Below are 23148 nucleotides of genomic sequence, written 5' to 3'. Positions count from 1 at the left end.
CAGATCGTTTATATAAATCACAAACAGCAGAGGTCCCAATACAGAGCCCTGCGGAACACCACTAGTCACAGGCCTCCAGCCGGAAAAAGACCCTTCCACTACCACCCTCTGTCTTCTGTGACCAAGCCAGTTCTCCACCCATCTAGCCACCTCCCCCTTTATCCCATGAGATCCAACCTTTTTCACCAGCCTACCATGAGGGACTTTGTCAAATGCTTTACTAAAGTCCATATAGACGACATCCATGGCCCTTCCCTCGTCAACCATTCTGGTCACTTCTTCAAAAAACTCCACCAGGTTAGTGAGGCAGGACCTCCCTCTCACAAAACCATGCTGACTATCGTTAATGAGTTTATTCCTTTCTAAATGCGCATACATCCTATCTCTAAGAATCTTCTCCAACAACTTCCCCACCACGGACGTCAAGCTCACCGGCCTATAATTACCCGGGTTATCCTTCCTACCCTTCTTAAATAACGGGACCACATTAGCTATCCTCCAATCCTCTGGGACCTCACCTGCGTCCAGTGACGAGACAAAGATTTGCGTCAGAGGCCCAGCGATTTCATCTCTCGTCTCCCTGAGCAGCCTTGGATAGATTCCATCAGGCCCTGGGGATTTGTCAGTCTTTATATTCTCTAACAAACCTAACACTTCCTCCTTTGTAATGGAGATTTTCTCCAACGGTTCAACACTCCCCTCCGAGACACTCCCAGTCAACACATCCCTCTCCTTTGTGAATACCGACGCAAAGTATTCATTTAGGATCTCCCCTACTTCTTTGGGCTCCAAGCATAATTCCCCACTTTTGTCCCTGACAACCCAACGAATAACCTATTTTTAAAAATCATCTGGTTTAGGGTGCAAAAACTATTGTTCATCGAAATTTCAAACCCAAAGTGCCTGTTAATGCGGCCCACAAAACCTCTGCAAAGTATTTCTATTTGTGTTTATATTTTTCACTCACTAGTTCCTCCTGTTTATTTCAATGGGCTGGAAGTGTGACTCTAATTGCTTCAGAGCACCAAGAGCTGTTAAAGTTTGCAGGCTGGGATATATTGAAATTATACAGGTGATCCATGTGGTTCCATGTCTTGAACAGTTGGCAAAGACAAAATCTTCAACATTCCTGGTACGTCAATTATCTGAATAAATGACACTGAACAGTGTAAGATTTCCAAACAGTTAGCTCTACCTTCTATAGAATGAAGAGATGGTGCAAGTGGGAGGAGTTTTGATTTCTGGGACATTGGGACCAATTCCTGAGGAAGATGGGACTTGTACAGGGCAGATAGATTGCACCTGAACAGAGCTGGGACGATTTCCTAGCAGGGTGATTTGCTAGTACTATTGCCAAGGGTTTAAGCTAACCTGGCAGGAGTGTGGGAAAACACGGTAAGAAGTCTCACAACACCAGGTTGTAAGAGACTTCTTACTGTGTTTACCCCAGTCCAACGCCGGCATCTCCACATCAGGAGTGTGGGGCCCAGGAGATAATATTAGAGAACAGCATGGTGCAAAGAGAACGGGTTAACAGATGGAAAATGCCAATATCTGATGTAGGTGATAATGTACTCCTGACATCAGATAGTCATGTGCTAGCAGAGAGAAAGAGGAAAGTTGCAATCATGCCTAGGAGCAACACATCTGCAGTAGTAGTACTAATAAACAAGTGTTAAACAGATACCAAAGTATGTCTCCATGTCTATTCAAGAAGCAAGTCCCACACCTACGACGGAATTTTCCTGTCTCGCCCGCCATGTGAATCATAGTGGATGGGGGGACCACGCAAAGGTCTGTTGACCTCGGGCGAGATTTTTTGAGCAAACCTAGGCTGGTGAATGTACCACAGGAGTGGCCCTCTTTCATTTCAGTGAGCCACAAGATTGAAATTGGGTTTGTTCAATAACCATCGCCCCGTGAATATGATTAAATTGCGATGATACCGTGCTATTGATATATATTTTATGTTTCTGTAGAATATTTTAAGGTTCAGTTTTTTTTCTACAAGGTGTCAGTATGTATGGAAGGAATGCAGCTCAGATACTGAGAAAGCAAGATAATTACTCATTTTAACCATGTAGTGTGTATTTAGCAGAAGGCTAATGCACTCTTATTTACAAAAGAAAAGGTCCCCTGTTTTTTTAAGAAATGAGGGGAGCTGGGCTTGCAGCAGAGAAACAGTTTCTGTTTCAGTTGAGAGTTAGTTGCTGACTGCAGCTGTTTAAAGACATAAGTCTACTTTCTCTCTCTGCAAACTCCACTGAAGACTTCAAGGCTTTAACCAATTTAAAGCAAGTATGCCTGAGTTTGCTAACTATATTTAAAATGGGTTTAAGTCTATGGGAAGACTGTTGCTTACTTGGAACTGAAATTGTGATAAGTTCAAAACTAGAGTTGTTTCTTTCTCGAGTTTAAATATTGTTCAGCTGTTAAGAGCTACAGTGCTTCATCTTATTAGAGTTATACTTAACTGTGTTATGAATAAAGCTTGTTTTGATAAAAGATCCCTAACTTGTCAGTGGAATTACTCCTGGAGCAAAGCATTATTTATACCAAAATAGAGGATCGTTGGGGTCTAGTCTGGCTTCACAGTATACCTTGGGGTTCTGATCCTAACAAAAATATATTTAATACGTGGTGAATATTTCATGATGAGGATAGAAAATGCTTAATCATTCGTATATTAATAGAACTGTCTTCAACTTCAAATGGTAAAAACAAAATAAATATTTATGCTTTGAATGGATGTGAGGGAGCGCATGGCTCTCAAAGTCATTGCGTGCAATCAGCACGCATCTCACTTCACATACCCTTGCTTTACATCACATCAGTAGGAAAAAAACTACGCAGATGGAAGCCTGCAGAATGTAGGAAATCTGCTCGTGCACAATAGTCAGCAAAGTGTCTCATGGACTGGGGTCACACTCCAAACCCTGATGGACACGTGGCCCCTGGATGCCGGTTGTCTATCATTGGTCTAGTGACAATGTAGAGCTTAAAGGACATAAATAGTTTTTAAAATGTGCAGGCAAAATTAATTAGACTAAAATTCAACAAATCTCCTGGCCTGATGGTCTATATCCAAAGGTTTTAAAAGAGGAAATGAAAGAGATAATTAATGCATTGGTTTTGATGTTCCAGAATTTCCTAAATTCTAGATCGTCCACGTAGACTGAAAGGTAGCAAATACAACCCAGCTGTTCAAGAAAGGAGGGAGCGGGAGAAATAGGGAACTACCGGACATCAGCTGTTGGGAAAATGATAAAATCTATTATTTGGGACATAATAACAAGGCACTTAGAGAATCATAATATAATTAGGCAGAGTCAATGAAGATTTACAAAAGGAAATTTGCATTTTTCAAATCTTTTAGTCTTTTGAAGTTGTAAACAGCAGGGTAGACTAGGTGGAATCAATGCATGCAATGTATTTGGATCTTCAAAAAGCATTCAACAAAGTGCCACACAAAAGGTTTTTCATTTATGGGATTGGAATTCAGAGCTGAATTCTACCAGCTGCCTGGAAGCTCCCCAGCAACAGGCTGATCATAAAGAAAAGGGAAGAAGCTGATTTGCATAATTAAGGGTAATTTTACAGGGCCGTTAACATTTTGCCAATGGCACGGTAACCCCCTCCCACCACACCCACGATATGGAGGTAACCAGCTTCATGTAGGCCTCCCTGTAGCAGACAATGGCTCAATTCCCTGAAGAGGGGGCCACGGACAGGGAAAACCAAAGCCCCAGTGGACCATCCAAAGGGATTTTCCACCATCCCGTGGGGCGTACTGCCTTCAGCCCTTAAATTTTAAACTTTTACACACCTTTATATTAAAATGCTCTCCTACCTGCCTCAGCAAGCTTGTCCATTGTCCTTAATTAGACAGTGGGTGTAATGGGGGTAAAATTGCTGAGCTGATCCCACTGCCACCATATGTGAGTTCTGAACCCACATTTCAGTCCAATATACAGTCCAAAGGCCTGCAGTAAAATTCAACACATAGTCACTACGGCACAGAATGAGGCCAGTGAGTCCATGCCATTTCTCTGTAGAGCAATCTAGACCGTCCCATTCCACCACTCTAACCTATGAATATGCAAAATTATTTTCCTTGAGTGCCATCCACTTCCTTTTGAAATAATTGATTTTCTCCCTCATGGGCAGCAAGTTTCAGGTCATAACATATTAGCATGGTCTAAGAATTGGATGATGGAGAGAAAACAGAGTAGGAATGCAAAGGTAATTTCTAGGTCAGCAGACTAACCAGCAGCATACCATAGCTTGGTCCTCAGCTACTTGCAATCTATCACACTTAGATGAGGGCATCAAATGAAATGTATCCAAATTTGCTAGGAAAGCAGGCAGTGAGCAGGACTCAAATAGCCTGTAAATGGATTTAGATAGGTTAAATAAATGGGCAAGAATGTGACATATGGAATATCATGTGGAGAGATTAGAAACTATCCACTTTGGTCGGAAAAATAGAGAAGCGGAATGTTTTGTTAATTACAGTATTCGGAAGGGCATGGGTGTCCTTGTATACAAAGCACAAAGTTAATGTGCAGATACAGCAAGCAATTAAGAAGACAAATTGTATGTTACTATTTTGCAAAGGGATTGGCCCTTAAGAAATCTCACTACAATTATATAGGGCCTTGATGAGACCACACCTGAAGCACTGTGTACATTTTTGATTTCCTTACCCAAGGTAAGATTGAAGTGTCTTCCAGACAGCAATGACAGGAATGAGGCCAACATTCCATAGAATTTAGAAGAATGGGATGGGATCTCATTACAACATTTCATATTCTAAAGGGGCTTAACAAGGTAGATGCTGGGAGGATATTCCAACATCCAGGCTTAGGCTGATAAATGGCAAGTGTGACAAATATCTAGTTCATGATCCAAGTTAAAATTTTAGAGGTAATGCTTAGTTGTGGGAAGATTAAAGTTTATTGGAGAAAATGAGATCAATGCAACTAAAGCAGCTTGGAGTCTGATACATTTTAAAAATTGGGACCATGTTGACTTAAGGGGTTAACAGCGGTAAAGGTAAGATCCTAAAGCAGCAGATGGTTTGCTTGGCTGGAGATGTGATGTCGACACTGCTTACAAAGAAGTGCAGTTCAGAGAGAGGTTTTGTTCTGGGAGTTGAGTTAATTTAGTTTTAAAGTATTCAATAAACCCTAAAAAAACTATGATATCATTGAGATGGGTGGAGCTTAAGGTGGTTCTCTGGTTTCACTTTATCTGTGCTTTTGTTGAGAGAGGAGATTAGTTGCAGATTGGGCCTCGTGTGGTTTGCAGCTCACAAAGCGGCCCAGGGAGCAATTCGGTACAGTTAAGGTTCAGGAGAAATCCTGGGAAGGCGAGAAGATGGGTGTAGGAGGCAGGGGTGCAGAGCAGTTTTGTGAATCCCGTGAAACGCAGTCTCAGGGGGAGAAACTGAATCATTCTGAGGTGAACAGTCATTGAGACAGTAAAAAAAATGAAACGTTGAAAATTCCTCAGGAGGCCTGCTGAGTTTTAATGAGATCCTGCAACTCACAGTAGCACTGACACCGAGATGGATTGCTGAAAAATCCGTGGGATCATCATGATCACATCTGCCATTTCATTTGCAGTGTGGCGTGTTCGACTACAGTGTGTCTGTTAATTCATATCTACCTCAAGTTAATTCTAAATGTTAGAGTACAAGATAAATATTGTAAATTGTTTTATCTTTCTGTCTTTGTAGAGTAGCTTATTTTGTTTGTTAAAACCATAAAACCTTGTGGCTTTACTCCATTAGTGAGATCTCAGACTTTGTCTACTTTAAACAGAAAGTAACTGATCCCTAACCAGATTTCAACATGCAAGATTGTGTCATAAAAGTGCAGGCAATAACCATCTATAAGAAGACAAAGCCTAACATTTCCCCTTGACATCCATTGGCATTATCATCACCATCATCCAACCAAATTTAAAGGAGATCAACATTGACAAAGAGGTCAACTGGACAAGCCAAATAAACACTGCAGCTACTATACGTCAAAGACAGTGTATTCTGCAGCAAGAGACTAACTTTCCAACTCCTGAAGCCTCTCTGCCACCTACAATCACAAGCCAGAAATTGATGGAATACACTCCCTAAATATCCAGTTCCTTCATCACCCGTGTACCATGCAGTGTATATTACCTGTCGGATATAATTAAGAATTATGGCAAGATTTTTTCGGCAACGTTAACAACCCATGATCTAGAGAAGAACAAAAACTGCAGGTGCTTAGGAACACCTTCACACCCAAGTCCTCCTCCAAGTTATACACCATCCAGGCTTAGAAATAGATCACAGTTACTTCATTGTAACTGGGCCAAAATCTTGGAACTCTTTACTTTTCAGCACTTTGAAAGCACTTTCACCACATGGACTGCAGCATTTCAAACTGGCTCACCACACCTTGTCAATAACAATTAGAGATGGGCAATGAATGCAAACCTTGCTAGCAATACATCTTCCTGAGAATTGAAAAAAAAAATATTCACTACTGTGAATTCCATTTAAAACCCCTCAATTTTGTCTAATACAGGGAACCAACAAATAGCAATATGCATCCATCCTCAAATGAAGCACCATCAGCATCAGTGATGACAACACAACAATTAAATGGAATTAAATTTAGAGGACAACAAAATCTAATGAGAGAAGAACATAGACTAGTTTATTTTTTGTTCTATCTTAGACCAAGAACGCAAATGGACCCCAGGATTAACAGCATATCCTTCATTCACAAAACATCAATTGAAAAAAATGTTTGCTGGTTTGGTGGAGGCAAAAAAAGGAAGAAGTTTAGCCTTATCTCGCTAAGAGAATCCCATAGAAACCACTTTGGGCTTTTCTGGATACTCTCAGTAAGGGGATTAATAGTACCAAAAGCGAGAAAGATCATGGAAAGGTTTAGCTTCTTTGTGCCCTGAGTCAATTCATCTAATGTTGGACGATAAAGATATGAACAAAGGATTTAAGGGCATGTTGGATGGGAAGTTGCAAGGGGAAAACGGCCACGTTTGTGCACCAAATTGCTTCCAATAATTCTTAGTGGATCTAGGTTCAGTTTATGATATCCCTCATGATCAAAGGATCTGCTGGCAACCACAGTCTAGGTTCACACATGAAGAATGGGCATTTCAGTGAGGTATTAGAAGACAAATAGCTCCAATATAAAAGTGCTGCACAGTCCATAGTCTAGATACATTGATCCAGAGACAGGTATTTTCAATCCTACTTTTGAAAGGAAATTTTAACTAAATCTTAACTATGATCACCTCGGGACCCTTTAATTGCTAGATGAGTGCAATACGTGCCCTCCTGACTGGAAGAAAGGATGAACATTGTAACTTTCTGAAAGAATGCAATTCATAGGAAAAGCTTCATCTCTCGTTCCAGCCACTCATAAGCCATTTTATTCAAGAGAATTGCTCCAGTATATTTAGCAGTTTACTGGTTATCACAACTGAACAGTGAGTTAAAAGATATATATCAATAAAAGTATTGGGTTTTCTTTAACAATTTCCTCTTAGATACATGTAAACACAGCAGGGACTGGACATGTTAGATATTAGAATCAATCTTCTCTTTACCAAATTGTTTATTTATATTTTTATTGGTACCCATCAACCAAATAGTTGTTTCTCAATGATTTACTTTTAACAAAATTACTCTGAAAACATCCAAATATCTCTGTACGACTGACTTTAAGTAAGTAGTACCAATTGATCCCTTCCTTGTGATAGTTACATCACAAATTTCATTTCAGCTTTTGTTTCACGTTGATGCCAAATTTATGATGTGAATCTGGAGTTATATCAACCTAACCCTTATGCAAAGCAGGGCAAATTCACTTGACCAAGAGCGTCATCCATTTCAGTCCAGTATCAGGGTCGTCCTCAAGTCTGGATCTTTGTGCTCCTGACATGGAGCTTTGTCCACAAGGACACGCCAGGAATTCAGGTACACCACACTCCATAATTTTCAATCCAACAATAAATAAGAAATTTAGAGTGGAGGGGGCAACTAACATAAAAATATGCTTTATGTCTATGATGTTAGTGTACCTTTAAGAAATGTTTTTTTTAAATCATGTTCTCTGCAGTTAAGCAACTTTGGGCAACAGCTGGCTGTCTGGTTACAAGTCCTTTTATTGCTGCTTCAATCGTTTAAATGGGGTTTTATTTTTTTTTAATCATAGAAATCATAGAAACCCTACAGTACAGAAAGAGGCCATTCGGCCCATCGAGTCTGCACCGACCACAATCCCACCCAGGCCCTACCCCCATATCCCTACATATATTTTACCCACTAATCCCTCTAACCTACGCATCTCAGGACACCAAGGGGCAATTTATTTTTAGCATGGCCAATCAACCTAACCCGCACATCTTTGGACTGTGGGAGGAAACCGGAGCACCCGGAGGAAACCCACGCAGACACGAGGAGAATGTGCAAACTCCACACAGACAGTGACCCAAGCCGGGAATCGAACTCAGGTCCCTGGAGCTGTAAAGCAGCAGTGCTAACCACTGTGCCACCGCGCCACCCCTGGGCTTCATCTGGGCTTCATGCATTGATTTGGAATTTATGACTGGGTAGCAGGTCATATGTTTTGGACAGTTTTTTTTCATAGTGAATTCAAGCCTTCACTTTCAGCTTTGGGCTGCTAGCTGCTGTTTTAGTTTATAAGTGGTTTGGACATAAGACTGAAAAGCAGTGTTTCTCTCTCTTTCTGGTATTGGAAATTCTGCTGGCTAGCTGGAGCAGGTCTCCTGGTCTTCCTGGAGTGTAAGTTCTGCTGTTGGTGATTTTGCTAGCTAGTATTTAGAGTCTCTCTCTCCCTCCCTCCAGTATTTTGGGAAGCTGTTCTGATTTCAAGCTTGGCTGTGTGAGCATCAAGAAAGCTGCAGCATCCAGCCAAAGGAGTAAGTTCCAGCATCACACAAGCAGTCGTATCTTCTGTGCTAAACCTACGGCAAGGATTTTGTATTGGAAAGTTTGTTTGATTGGAACATTTCATGTATTTATTAACGGTTATACAATATCATGGTTGTTTAACCTTCTTTTCTGTAATTGGTAAAAGCTATTGCTATATGTGAACTATATTCTTAAATAAACTTTGTTTGCTAAAAGCTCCCTAGTGGGTCAGTTGACTCATACCTGAAGTGAAACATCTCATGTTCACCCTAGCCAAACTCAAAGTGTAAAACTTATGACCCAGGCAGACTTCATAAAACACTTTGGAGTTTCTGATCTGAATTATACCAATGCCAAATAATAATTTTTAATCCACTGGCTACAAGGCTACAAACCCGAGCTGAACTTTTTTTTTAAAAAGAGACTTTTTAAAACAATGACCAGGGGGTGAATTTTCCCGTACCATCTGTCCTGGGAATCGTAGCAGATGAGAGGCAGATCTCAGAAAGGTCCGTTGTTCTCGGGTGGGATTTTCTGGTTTCGGGGCGAGCACAGCCGGAAAATCCCACTCCAAGTGTGACAGGAGCTCATTGCCAAAGATGACCTCCAATTTGCATCACTGCACCTTGCAAATTTCATTCCCACTGAGATGGAGATGCCACATCTGCAAAGGCCCATCAATGACAATGACCTCAGGAGCATATGAGTGAGCTAGATATCCTGTCCCCATCATCTGGGATATTCAACAGGGGGTTCTCAGACATGAACACATCAAGCTACAGTGGAAATACACTTTAAACCCAATCAATGGAACAATGAACCATTGGCTGAGGGAGGATTCCCACACATGAACTGATTAAGTTACAAAGGGGAATACACTATTAATGACCATGTTCGAATCACTCGGCGATGGTCATGTGACAGGCCCACCCTGTGTGTGTTAAACTTCTTCTTTCTCTGCAGTCGGAGATGAAGCAGCTGAGACGCTGTTGAGGGAACACCCTAGTGGGGTCCCTCTTTCCTCCCTTTATCTCCAATCTAACTTACAACCTTTGGAATGCAGTTTGTTGACCGTAACCACTCACAGACACCCCTGAGCAGAGAGATTTCTTGAAGAAAATCAAGCCCCCACTTCTATCTCCAGGAGAATGGCACGGTGGCACAGTGGTTACCACTGCTGCCTCACAGTGCCAGGGACCCGGGTTCGATTTCCGGCTTGGGTCACTGTCTGTGTGAAGTTTGCACGTTCTCCCCGTGTCTGCGTGAGTTTCCTCCGGGTGCTCCAGTTTCCTCCCACATTCTGAAAGGTGTGCTGGTTAGGTGCATTGACCCGAACAGGTGCCAGATTGTGGGGACTAGGGGAATTTCACAGTAACTTCATTGCAGTGTTAATGTAAGCCTTACTTGTGACTAATAAAAAATAAACTTTAACATCCAAATCAGCAGTCAATATCTTTAAATCACCACAACACCAGAAACATGAGGACCACCTGAAGAAATTCACAAGAACAAACAAATTCAGTCTGAAGCCAGCCAAGTCGCCAATCTCCACAGACATGTACCCTCTTTTATTTCCCTCGATTTTAATACTATTAATTTATCCTTCACCTCTGTTTTATTTGTGAGAGAGAACTTCACGTGTCTATGTGCCGATGTCCAAGCATATTTTATAAATTGTTTTACAAAGGTTAAGAAAGAACATAAGAACTAGAAGCAGGAGGCAGCCATTTGGCCCCTAGAACCTGCTCCGCCACTCAATAAGATCATGGCTGATCTTTTTGTGGACTCAGCTCCACTTACCCGCCCACTCACCATAACCCTCAATTCCTTTACTGTTCAAAAATTTATCTATCCTTGCCTTAAAAACATTCAATGAGATAGCCTCAACTGCTTCACTGGGCAGGGTTCACACATTCACAACCCTTTGTGTGAAGAAGTTCCTCCTCAACTCAGTCCTAAATCTGCTCCGCCTTATTTTGAGGCCAAGCTCCCTAGTTCTAGTTTCACCCACCAGTGGAAACAACGTCCCTGCTTCAATCTTATCTATTCCCTTCATAATCTTATGTTTCTATAAGATCTCCCCTCATGCTTCTGAATTCCAATGAGTGAGTATAGCCCCAGTCTACTCAGTCTCACGTCATAAGGCAACCCTCTCAACTCCAGAATCAACTTAGTGAATCTCCTCTGTACCCCCTCCAGTGTCAGTACATCCTTTCAAGTAAGGAGACATGTACACAGTAATGTACACTGTACACAGTACTCCAGGTGTGGCCTCATTAGCACCTTATACAGCTGCAACATAACCTCGCTGTTTTTAAACTCCATCCCTCTCGCAATGAAGGACAAAATTCCATTTGCTTTCTTAATTATCTGCTGCAATTGCAAACCAACTTTTTGTGATTCATGCACAAGGACATCCAGGTCCCTCTGCACAGCAGTATGCTGTAATTTTTTACAATTTAAATAATGGTCCATTTTGCTGTTATTCCTTTCAAAATGGATGACCTCACATTTACCAACATTGTACTCCATCTGCCAGACCCTTGCCCACTCACTTAGACTATCTATATCCCTTTGCAGACTTCCAGAGAGAGTCTTCTGCACACTTTGCTCTGCCACTCATCTTAGTGTCATCTGCGAATTTTGACACACTACACTTGGTCCCCAACTCCAAATCATCTATGTAAATCATAAACAATTGCGGTCCCAACACTGATTCCTCAGGCACACCACTGGTCACTGATCGCCAACCAGAAAACACCCATTTACTCCCACTCTCTGGTAATTAACCAATCCTCTATCCATGCTAATACATTACCCATAACACCATGTACCTTTATCTTATGCAGCAGCCTTTGATACGGCACCTTGTCAAATGCCTTCTGGAAATCCAGATACACCACATCCCACAGGTTCCCCATTGTCCACTGCACATGCAATGTTCTCAAAGAATTCCACCAAATTAGTCAAACATGGCCTGCCCTTCATGACCCATGCTGCGTCTTCCCAATGGCACAATTTATATCCAGATGTCTCACTATTTCTTCCTTCATGATACATTCAAGCATTTTGCCTACTACAGAAGTTAAGCGAATTGGCCTATAGTTACCCGCCTTTTGTCTACCTCCTTTTTTAAACAGTGGCGTCACATTTGCTGTTTTCCAATCTGCGGGAACCACCCCAGATCCCAAGTAGAAGAAAGCTTTGTTAAAAACTTTCTTGAGTTTTAACCCTTTTTATAAAACTCAAGAAAACTTGATTGTTTTATGTGTGGTGATCATAAAAGAACCACTCATTGAATTGTCAAGTATATCTATTTCAAAAAAATCTGTTGCAGTCGAATGAGGGAACTGGGAGTTGAAGTCCAAGATCAGCCATTATCATATTGAATGATGGAGCAGGCTCAATGGGCCATATGGTATCCTCCTACTTCTCGAGTTCTTGGGATAAGAGGAAAAAGAGAACCACCCGACCCCTCACCTGATAATAACTCAACCAGGTTTCTGATACACAACCTCAGCAGGTGAGGTTCTACATCAGTGATACAAATAAAGACACCCCATCCAATTGTAGTGTACATGTAAAGCAAAAACAAACCTGTAGTCCAAATGCACTCCAATATTCCAAATCAGAAAAATAATAAAATGTACTGTACATTTATCTTCACAAATACATTTATGTCCGAGAATGGGTTGGCATAGCAGGTTGAAAACTGACCTTTCACTTCTGGGGCCTGGCTTCGAAGCCATTCCAGACTAATGTGATGAAAGTCTTCCCATTCTGATGGGAAGTTAATTGGGAATAGGTCTACAGCACAAAACACTCCCACATTTGCCAGGTTAATGCTCTGGAGACATCAGTTCAAATTACACCATGGCAAGTGGGAAAATTTCATAGAACTCTACAGTGCAAAAGGAGGCCATTCAGCCCATCAAGTCTGGACCGACCACAATCCCACCCAGGCCCTATCCCCATAACCCCATGCATTTACCCTAACTAGTCCCCCTCACACTAAGAGGCAATTTAGCTTGGCCAATCTGCCTAACCTGCACATCTTTGGATTATGGGAAGAAACCGGAGCACCCAGAGGAAACCATGCAGACAAGGGGAGAATGTGCAATCTCTACACAGACAGTGACCCAAGCCAGGAATCGAACCCGGGCCCCTGGAGCTGTGAGCCAGCAGTGCTAACCACTGTGCCACCCCAAATTCAATTAATTAATAAATCTAGAATAAAATACTAATCTCAGTAATAATGATCTTGAAACTATCAAAATGTCATAAAAACTCATCTGGTTCACTAATGCCTTTCAGAAGACGAAATCTGCCGTCCTTACTAAGTCTGGCCTACATGTGACTCCAGGCCTACAGCAATGTGGTTAACTCTTAACTGCCTTCTGAAATGGCATAGAAAGCCTTGCTGTTTGAGAGCAATTAGGGATGAGGAACAAATGTTGGGCTTGCCAGCAACGCTCACATCCCAAGAACAATTGAAAAATACATTGGCAAAATTCCCCTCTCTACTTTAACAGCCTCTTCCAACCCACATTTTTGTATTTGTATTTTGGGATACAAGTGTCACTGGTGAGGCCAGCATCTATTGCCCATCCCTATTTCCCTTGAGGAGGTGGTAGTGAGCAGCCCTCTTGAATCGTCACTGTCCATGTAGTGTAGGTATAGCTGACGAAGGAGCAGCTCCTTCGTCCATCTGACGAAGGAGCAGTACTCCGAAAGCTTATGGTATTTGCTACCAAATAAACCTGTTGGGACTTTAACCTGGTGTTGTGAGACTTCTTACTGTGTAGGTATAGCCACAGTGCTGTTAGGGAGAAAGTTCCAGGATTTTGACCCAGTGACAGTGAAGGAATGGTGATGTAGTAACAAGTCAGGATGCTGTCCTTGCTCTTCTCTCTCCACTTTTCTCTTCTAGACAGCAGAGATCACAGGTTTCAAAAGAGCCTTTGCAAATTGCTGCCATAGCACACACTATTGACTTGGTGTTCTAGGGGTGGTGAAGTGAATATTTAAGGTAGTGGATGAAGTCAAGAGTGTTGATTGTCCTGGATGGTGTTGAGCTTCTTGGAGGTGTACTCATATTGGCTTGTGAAGAATATTCCATCATAATCCTGATTTGTATCTTGTAGATGATGGACAGATTTAGGAAATCAGGAGTTTAGTTACTCACTGCAGAATTCCCAGCCTCTGACCTAGTCATGTAACCAAAGTATTCACATGGATGGTCCAGTTAATTTCCTTCTCAATAGTAACCACTCTCAGGATGCTGATAGGTGAGGGATTCAGTGATGGGAATGCCACTGAACATCAAGAGGAGATGGTTAGATTCTCTCTTGTCAGAGATAGTTATTGCCTGGCATGAATGTTATTGGCCATTTATCAGCCCAATCTTGAATGTTGCCCAAGTCTAGCTGGCAAACGTTCAACCCTTATTCAGTAGCACATCTTGGATGATAAATCGCTGAATATTACATACCACAGACAGGCCACAGGAGGGAGCTCCCCAACGTTAGTAGCCTATCCACTGGAGAAGGCCATGAAGCTCATGGAGAGACACATGGCTCTCGTTTTGGGAAATGAGGAGGCCAGAATCCGCATGTTGGGCTGAAAACCCACTGAAACCTCTCACAGGCAAAACTTTCAACACCTATTGTTGTCTTCTTAGTTCCAAGGGGATGATATTCATCCATTCTTGGCTTCTACTCTCCTTTTATGAAGATTTATCACAGGAGCAAATGGTACAGGAAGAAGAGAAGAGATTTATGAAAGTGGGAACCATCCAGAGTAGCAGCTGCATGATACTGACACCAGTACATTCCACACCTTCAGAGCACCTATACAAGTGGTACACAGTGATACCAAGCAGCAAAATGTAATGTGAGAGGAAACCACCCCCCCACCCCTGCTCCTCCCTTCCCTCAGTCTCACAAACAAAATGACCTCCCACAGTGCTGGGACACGGGAGTCACCTTAAAGATGTCTTTTTTTAAAAAGGCAATTGAAAGTATACAGGGAGTTCAGTGCAAAAAAAGCATCAGGCTGATTTTGTGAACTTAGGAAGTCACTGTACGAAAACAGAACTTGGTGCTTTTATTCCTCGTGGAGGTTAGATTCACACAAGGGTGAGGGGGAGTAAAAGTGGTTTTTATGTTTTCACGTGGTAGGGCGAGTGGTGTTCTATTGGAATTACCTTTTATTGGCAAGTTGAAGATGGATGGAAAAAAGGAAGACAAGCCCAACAGTATGATATACAAGAGAATGGCCAACTGGAATGCCATAAGTCACTGTAGCAGGTGCTGGAGAGGTCCAATAAATCTGCTTCGTCTAGAACGGGACAGTACAAATTCTCCAAAAGGATGGCATGTCTTGAAGTGTTAAATTATGACAGCAAGTTGCATAAACTTGGCTTTCATTTTCTTTTCAGGGATCACCTAATATTAGGGGCTTTAAAATATGAAAAGAATTCAATAGGATAGGTATTAAAAAAACTTCCCTTTTGTGAGGGAAATCCAGAACTAGGGGGAATAATTTTAAAATTATTCAAGAGTGAGAAATCAAAAAGTACTTTTCTAAGTAATTCCGGTGGAAATTTGTAACTCAATCCCCAAAAGGTTGTATGGGGTAGGCATAACTTATCCAATAGTCCTTAAACAGACACTCTAGATACTCTCATAGGATGAATGTCAACCATGTGTAACTTGTCCAAATTCACCACTTCCAAGTTTTATTTACAAACTATTAGCCAACACGTGAAGAGGAAGGACAAAAAAAGGGTTCCTCCACCAAATCTGTATCAAACTAACATGGTGCATGACAACGTATTCCAGGAGGATCTCCAACCACATTGGCAAAAATAATTCGGCCCAGAACTCTGGACCAATTCAGTGGTGCGGGCTCTGAAAAATTCATGTTGTGCCATGAACATGGCATACTGTTATAGGAGACAAATTCCCCCACCCAACATCACCTATTTTTAACTCCCTTCTAAATGTTTGTGGCAAATTGTTGTCTGAAATAAAACTTGTTCCATAAATCAATATTTTTGTGAAAACAAATACCAACTGACATCTACAGCTTAGCTCCATGCTTGTGTAAACTATACTCATGTCCTGTGCCCCACCACCTCCTCAAGGAGTCTGTCTACATGGACCAAATTCATTTTTTTATTATTATAAAGAAGCTGTTTGAATGGCATGCCTTTAAGAATTATAAAGTTCCAGCTCTGTAGACTTGTTGTACAGTCTGTTTGTTTTGCTTTTAAATGTTTTGATGATACATTCTTGAGCTGAATAAAGCAAAATATTATGAATGCTGGAAATCCGAGATAAAAGCCATAGAAGCTGGAAATATTCTGCAGGCCAGGCAGTGTTTCTGGAGAGAAAATCAGGGTTTAAGTTGCAGGTCAATCATATGATCTTTTGCCAGAAAATTCTGACCAAAGGTGATCAACCCAAAGCCTATCTGTTTTTGTTCATTCACGAGATGTGAGCTTCACTGGCTAGGTGAGCATTCATTGCCCTTCCCCAATTGGCCCAGCTCACCACCAATTTCTCGAGGGCAATTAGGGATGGACAATGAATGCTGGGCTAATCAGTGAAGCCCACATTCCGTGAACGAATAAAAAAGATAGGCTTCCCCCCCACCCCTTGCATAGTATACATATGTTTGGCATTTGCCCTAGAAGGGTATCCAGAGTGCCTGTTTAAGGACCATTGGATAAGTTATGCCTCCTCCAAAACAGTCTTTTGGGGACTGAGTTACAAATTTCCACCAGAATTACTTGAAAAGTAATTTTTGATTTTCACTCTTGAATAATTTAAAAATTATTCCTCCTAGTTCTGTATTTCCCTCACAGAAGGAAAGTGTTTTTATATCTATCCTATTGAATTCTTTTAACATTTTAAAGCCCCTAATTTTAGGTGACCCCCCTCCCCCCATAATTTAACACTTTAAGCCCTGGCATCCTTTTGGTGAATTTGCACGTTTCTGTCTAGACCAAGCAGATTTTTGGACCTCCCCAGCATCTACCTATGGTCAGTCATGGCATTCCTGTGTCTATCACCTCGATAGGCTTTCTATCCACCTTCACCTTGCCAAAACAACACTACTCGCCCTTACCACATGAGAACATAATAGCCCTCTTACACCCCTTCAAAAAAACTTGCATGTATATTTATACAAAAATACTACTTATAGTGTGTCTAACTGAAGGGGCTAAGGGGTAAGAATAACGTTTAACTGCCCACCCCCATGTCCCTTCAGCGATTTTGGATCTTGCTCACCGATTTTTGGGGAGAAAGAATGAAACGGTTAAGAATCCAGTCCTGCAGTAAGAGCTGAACAGACAATATTCGCTTGTAACTTCAGCGGAAACACGACTTGAGTTATTTTAAATACATATCCACAGACAGTAATGTGTGTAGGTTTGTGGATGTGACTGACCTGCAGTCCCGCTCTGCCTGGCCTGAACCCGGAACCGGCGCTCGAGCTTCCCGCCCAGCTCTGATTGACAGCTGCCGCCCCGCCAACTCCCGGGCAGCCCGCTCCTGCAGCAAGCGCTGCAGCAGATCCCTTCACTGCACTCTGACTAAAACCCACTCATTTCCTCCCCCTAAAATCTCATAAATATAAGTTTATTTATTCGTCACAAGTACTTTAACACTGCACCAGATTGCAATTTCAAAGGCAGCACCACAAATTGCCCATCAGCCGTGAATGGTAAGCTGCAAACGAGCACAATGAAGCTCGCACAGCTACTTAAGTTTATTTCTTAGTGTCATAACTCGGCTTACATTAACACTTCAATGAAGTTACTATGAAAATCTCCTAGTCGCCGCACCCCGCGCCTGTTTGGTACACTGAGGGGGAATTTTAGCATGGCCCATGCAGCTAACCAGCCTGTTTTTCGGACTGTGGGAGGAAACCCACCCAGACACGTGTAGAACATGCAGACTCCACACAGATAGTGACCCAAGCCAGGAATCGAACCCAAATCCCTGACGCTGTGAGGCAGCAGTGCTAACCACTGTACTATCATGCCGCCCCACTTGTTCTTTATGGGTGAGTTAAGTCAGATTATATTTGGAATGCCGTTCCCAGTACTGTTAGTTATTCTGAACTTTATATAATTGTTGCCTTGGACTGTGCAATTTTTTTAAAGGCAAATATGCAAAAAGATGGCTTCAAGCTTACAAAAATACATGAGAAAAATATTTTAACCACAACGAACAAAGAACAATATAGCCACAGGAACAGGCCCTTCGGCCCTCCAAGCCTGCGCCGCTCATGTGCCCACTAGACCAACCATTCTTTTGTATCCCTCTATTCCCAGTCTGTTCATGTGGCTATCTAGAAAAGTCTTAAACGATCCCAGCGTGTCCGCCTCAATCACCTTGCTTGGCAGTGCATTCCAGGCCCCCACCACCCTCTGTGTAAAATACATCCCCCTGACATTTATGGTTAACTGAATAAATTAAGTAATGGGTTCTCTTTCCACATTCCACATTGGGTGGCATGGTAGCACAGTGGTTAGCACTGCTGCTTCACAGCTCCAGGAACCTGGGTTCGATTCCCAGCTTGGGTCACTGTCTGTGTGGAGTTTGCACATTCTCCTCGTGTCTGTGTGGGTGTGCTCTGGTTTCCTCCCACAGTCCAAAGATGTGTGGGTTAGGTTGATTGGCCATGCTAAATTGCCCCTTAGTGTCCTGAGATGTGTACGTTAGAGGGATTAGCGGGTAAATGTGTAGGGATATGGGGATAGGGCCTGGGTGGAATTGTGGTTGGTGCAGACTCGATGGGCCGAATGGCCTGTTTCTGCACTGTAGGGTTTCTATGATTATATTGACACTAGTGAACAGCTTGAGATTTTAGGATATTCTGAGAGCTTTTGCAGTATTTTTTCCGTGCAAGTTCATTAAATTAGAGATTTATCAAATTAATTCATTTTACAATGTGCCTTGGAAGGACTTGAAGCCATATTTGCATTAGTACTATGGACACTCAGCTATTGTACTTGTTCGGAGGTGATGGTGTTTCTATGACATTGTTGTTTTGGTCATTCATATTGGTAATTGTTACAGGACTGGAAGGTGCCATCAGAGCAAGCTTGGAAATTTGTTGTATCCAGTAAATGATACATGCAATATACTGGGAGCAGGGGCAGGCCACTTGGCCCTTCGAGCCTGCTCTGCCATTCAATAAGATTATGGCTGACCTGATTCTAATCTCAACTTCACATTCCCACCTACCCCAATTAACCTTTAACCACTTGTTTATGAAGAATCTATCTACCTCTGCCTTAAAAGATTCAAAGACACTGCTTCCACCACCTTTTGAAGAAGAGATTGCAAAAGACCCACAACCCTCAGAGAAAAAAAGAGTCTCCTCAACTCTGTCCTGAATGGGTGACCCCTATTTTTAAACAGTGACCCCTAGTTTTAAATTTTCACACAAGAGGAAACATCCTTTCCATATCTACCCTGTCAAGACTCCTCAGGTCTTGCATGTTTCAATCAAGTTACTACTTTTACTCTTCCAAACTCCAGCAGTTATAAGCTTAGCCTGCCCAACCTTTCCTCATTAGACAACCTGCTCATTCCAGTTATTAGTTTAGTAAACCTTCTCTGAATTGCTTCCAATGCATTTAAATCCATCTTTAACTAAGGAGACTAATGTTGTACACAATACTCTAGATGTGGTCTCATCATTGCCCTTTATAACTGAAGCATAACCTCCTTACTTCTGAATTCAATTCCCTTCACAATAAGTGAGAACATTCTATTAGATTTCTTAATTATTTGCTGTACCTGCATGTTAACCTTTTGTGATTCATGCACGAGAACATTCAGATCCCTCTGCATCTCAGAGTTCTGCAATCCCTCACCATTTAGATAATAAACTTTATATTCTTCAAACCAAATGGACAATTTCACATTTTCCCACCTTATACTCCATTTGCCATATCCTTACCCACTCACATAACTTATCTATATCCCTTTGTCGCCTCCTTATGTCCACTTCACAATTTACTTTCCTATTTATCTTTGTATCATCATTAAATTTAGCAACCATAACTTCAGTCCCTTTCTCCAAGTCATAACTCGCTCAGATTAATGGGAATGCTGAGCTCCTGGTGTGACAGTGGCATAATGAAAATGATACACGTTGACTTTGCTCAGGATGTCGGCACATCTGCTCTCTCGCTACTCCATTAATCAATACCCATCATGGCACCAACAAGAATGCCAATATTCAACACTCTACAGCCAAGCCTTCACAATCACAAGCAGTAAAAGTTATCAGCTACGAGCATGTCAAGGCTCCCAATGTGAGTAGTAGCAGCCTTTCACCAGTTTGCAGAGGCGACAAGGGAAGTATCTCATAGGAGTTCTAGAATTAGTAAACGTTCTTCAAAGAAAAGCACTTCAGATTGATCACTGGGATGAGAAATGAATGGCAATTGCTATGCTTGCCATTAAATTAATCACCTTATCACAGTTGGCAGTTTGTTCTACACTGTGGTTTAGATGAAACTTCTGATTCTTCGTTTTCAGTGTGCAATTGATACTCAATTATTTAGGTTTCAATCTTCTTTAAAAATGGGCCAGAATTTTACGTTGGGGGGGTTGGGATCGTGATTGACCAGGCCGAACATAAAATTTTGTCGAATGATGTTAGGCGTGCTTCTTTACATCATCACACACACGTACAATTTTGAAATTGGAGGACACACACTTGAGTCGGATGCATGCCCTCCGACAATTAAAATGCCATTCACAAGCCAACGAACAGCGATTTTCTGCTGCCCGGGTATATTCATCTGGTCGCAGAAATGGGTGGCTGCTAATCAGTTTCTTTGTATTTACTCATCCAAAGGCGGGATTAAAGGCAAAAGCACTTTCTCTGCCTTTGCAAGTTGGTCACTGTGAGGGTACAGAGTTGTCCCTGGGTTTCTTAGCAATTTTTTAGCTTTTCAAGCCTGCCTTTGCCTGGAAGGTTTCCTGAGGATTGAAGCACAGTGATCCCTCATTTGTAATGCACTGGTCCTCTACATCTGATCTAATGAGAATTGTGTATTCAGTTGGTGAGGACCTCCTCTGAAGAGGGGCAGAAGGAAGATGGAGGACAGATGAGAGCAGGCTGTGTCCCAGGGAGAGAGCTTTAAGAGGAGAGGCACAGCCTTAGTTGGTGCAGGATCAGCAGGAAGGTCAAGGTAAAAGGATACACTGCAGATACAGTGTACAGGCAGCACTCCAACCACCTCCAGATGTCCAAGATCCAGTGCCACAGGAGGCGCCACCTCCCCAGGGACACAGTGACAGCAATATGCCACATGATAGGTTCTGAAACTACCTCCAATTGCATGGGCAGACACCCCATGCCAGTAGTTTTGAAGGTCAGAGTGGGCCTTAACTTTTACACCTCAGTTTCTTTTCAGGGCTCAGTGGGGGATCTGTGTGACATCTCTCAATCAGCTGCACACAGTTGTGTCAAGCTGGTGACTGATGCCATCTTCAAACAGGTCTGCATATTTATCCACTACAGTATAGATGAGGCCAGCCAGGCAGAGAGATAGTTGGGTTCCCCCACATCCAAGATGTAATAGATTGTATTATGTGGGCATCAGGTGCCAGGAGAGCTGAGGCAGAGCTTTTGTTAACTGAAAGAGCTTCCACTCAATAAATGTCCAGATCATCTGTGGCCACAGATTCTCCAAGTTTGTGCCCATTACCCTTGCAGTTTACATGATAATTACATCTTGGGGCACTTGCAGATACCAAGGCTCTCAATGGCTCCTGCACGTTTGGATGGATGGTTCCTGGGTGACATGGGCTATCCCTTGAAAAGATGGCTGATGACCCCACTCTGTCTCCCTAGAACTGAGGCCAAGGAGAGACAACAGAACTCATGCCTCCACAAGGACAGTGATGGAGATGCGCTTCAGATGCCTGGACCGATCTGAGGGGGATTAGCCTCCAGAGTGTGTCCACCCTTATACTCATTGCACGCTGCGTGCTGCACAACCTGGCTCTGGCAAGGGGGGGGCCCAGTGGAGGCTGAGGAAAGTGAAGCAGCTCCACAGCCCAGAGAGGATGACTCCAGTGATGGGTCAGAGGTAGAGGCTGGAGAGGCTCGGGATGAGGACATCAAGACAGACAACAGGAACATTATGGGAGTCAGCGGCATCAGTGATGCTTTGATCCTGCGAACCTTCAGCTAAGCATACATTGCATCGATGCTACTCGAGCCAATGGCACTGTCTCCTTTGCAAACAATCATTCAATGAGAGCCCAACCCAGAAAGCCAACACAAACAACGCCACACAGTTACAAGCCTGTGCTACATCTGGCACCTATTCAAAGCATCCAGCCAACTCAGCCCATTAAAGTAAAGAAAATGTTTATGTTATTTCACATGAACAGAAACATTTGCCATCTATAGCACAAACTTCAAAATAATGAATGCAAATAACGTCACCTGTGACATGCCCCTGTTGTGCTCAAGGTGTCTTCAATTTATGACTACAGGTGCTGTGTCCCCCACCCCCACACTTTGCTGGCAGCAGAATTGAAAATGACCTGTTGACTTTGCTGTCCTGGTGGCTGTGATGACCTTGGCAGTCGTCCTCTGGCCAGCGGAGACTGAGTTGGCTCTGCCTGGGAGGGTACGACCAGCCCAATGACTGGGGACATCTCTGTTGTCACGGCATCATCAAAAGCAGTTACCACTGGCAGAGGATCAGAGGAGCTGGTGCCCTTGTCTGAAGCACCCTCAGAGGAGCCCACAGTGAAAATGGGCGTGAGGTGCATTTGGACCTCCCTACTCACCATTGATGGATGGGCACCTAGCAGAGAGACTTGGTGCCTCATCCATCTCTCATCAGGTCTGGACTTGCAGGCCTGTGCACTAACCTTGGAACCCTTGATTCTGTTCCTGAAGCTGCCTCTCCTCAATGGATGAGGCTGTGCACTTGGCATTACTGGTCAACCAATGCTTTGCCTGGACCATGGTACGCAGACCCTCAGGGATCTCTGCCAGATCTCCAAGTGCATCCCACTGGACACCAAGCATCTACTGCCTGATGGACAGCTCCAGACGCTCATCCTTTGCCTCAGACACAGCATAGTGCTCCCAATGTCGCCACACTTAGACCTCTCTGCTTCAGCCAGCTCCTCATGTGAGTG

General features: G+C 42.7%; 1 protein-coding gene across 3 annotated transcripts in view; it reads right to left on the bottom strand.

Annotated features, from left to right (window-relative positions):
* fancc (FA complementation group C) overlaps positions 1–17473 on the bottom strand; it is a 154726-nt gene extending 137253 nt beyond the window's left edge. For 2 of the 3 annotated variants that reach the window (XM_078214414.1, XM_078214416.1), the window contains exon 1: positions 17408–17473. The gene's annotated coding sequence lies outside the window, so the exon portion shown is untranslated. Of the gene's footprint in view, positions 1–17247 lie in introns of all 3 variants that reach the window. The other variant, XM_078214415.1, reaches the window with a different exon arrangement.
* Positions 17474–23148: the final 5675 nt, after the last annotated feature.

The sequence above is a fragment of the Mustelus asterias genome, chromosome 6, assembly GCF_964213995.1.
Source record: "Mustelus asterias chromosome 6, sMusAst1.hap1.1, whole genome shotgun sequence".
NCBI lineage: Eukaryota > Metazoa > Chordata > Chondrichthyes > Carcharhiniformes > Triakidae > Mustelus > Mustelus asterias.
This window is presented reverse-complemented; position numbering and strand designations above follow the sequence as displayed.